The sequence below is a fragment of the Anoplophora glabripennis genome, unplaced genomic scaffold, assembly GCF_000390285.2.
Source record: "Anoplophora glabripennis isolate ALB-LARVAE unplaced genomic scaffold, Agla_2.0 scaffold798, whole genome shotgun sequence".
Classification (NCBI taxonomy): domain Eukaryota; kingdom Metazoa; phylum Arthropoda; class Insecta; order Coleoptera; family Cerambycidae; genus Anoplophora; species Anoplophora glabripennis.
In genome coordinates this window covers 115447-116297 of record NW_019417128.1, presented here as the reverse complement: position 1 = coordinate 116297, position 851 = coordinate 115447, and positions in this window count along the sequence as shown.

Below are 851 nucleotides of genomic sequence, written 5' to 3'. Positions count from 1 at the left end.
TTTATCTAATAAAAAAAGTTCATTGAAATGACCAATAAATGAAATGCACTTTAACCTGATGATACACCTCAAAATAAAAATGTTCTTATAAACATGGGTCGTATTCGAGATAACACATTTGTTGAAATGTCTCGTAAACTGTCTGACGTACATTGATAAAATTTGGAATAATGACTACTAATTATGAACAAAACTTTACTAAGCAAATCTGTCACTCAGTAGCGGAGATGCTGGGAGATCTTCATTAGGAACCCCAGAAATTATTATTCAAAATAAGCCTTCGACATAGTTGAATAAATCGAGTCACGAACGGTTGTATACAGGGTGTAACTAAATAAGTGTAAAACATTTCAGGGGGTGATTCCTCATCGGAAAAAAAGATAGGATCTTTCATATAAAGAAACTTTATTGGAGCATCCCTTGTTAAGATACAGCCCCTTAAAGGGGGTACATAAAATTTGTTTAACAATTTTTTTCACAAGCACTAAACAAGTTACAATATTGAAATTAACCTGACATTTTCTACTACCAAAAAGACACTTAGCCAGTAATTTATTTGGTTTACCCCATGGTTGTAAGGGGTGGAAAACGCAACCCCTAAAATTTATTTCCAACGTAACTTTTTGTCTTATTATTTTTTTACCATTTAAAAATTTATTTCCGATAGCCTGTTTCATTCTAAAAAAAAATGTCTCTTGAATTTTTTGCCCAAATTAAACCAGTTCGCAGTAAAAAATTATTTTACGAACAACTACAGAGATACATCGTCATAAATGCGGACTGGATTTACTGTTATTTTGTAGTTACTACCTGCATTAAATGATTAAAGGGGAATAATCAAAACTAATTTA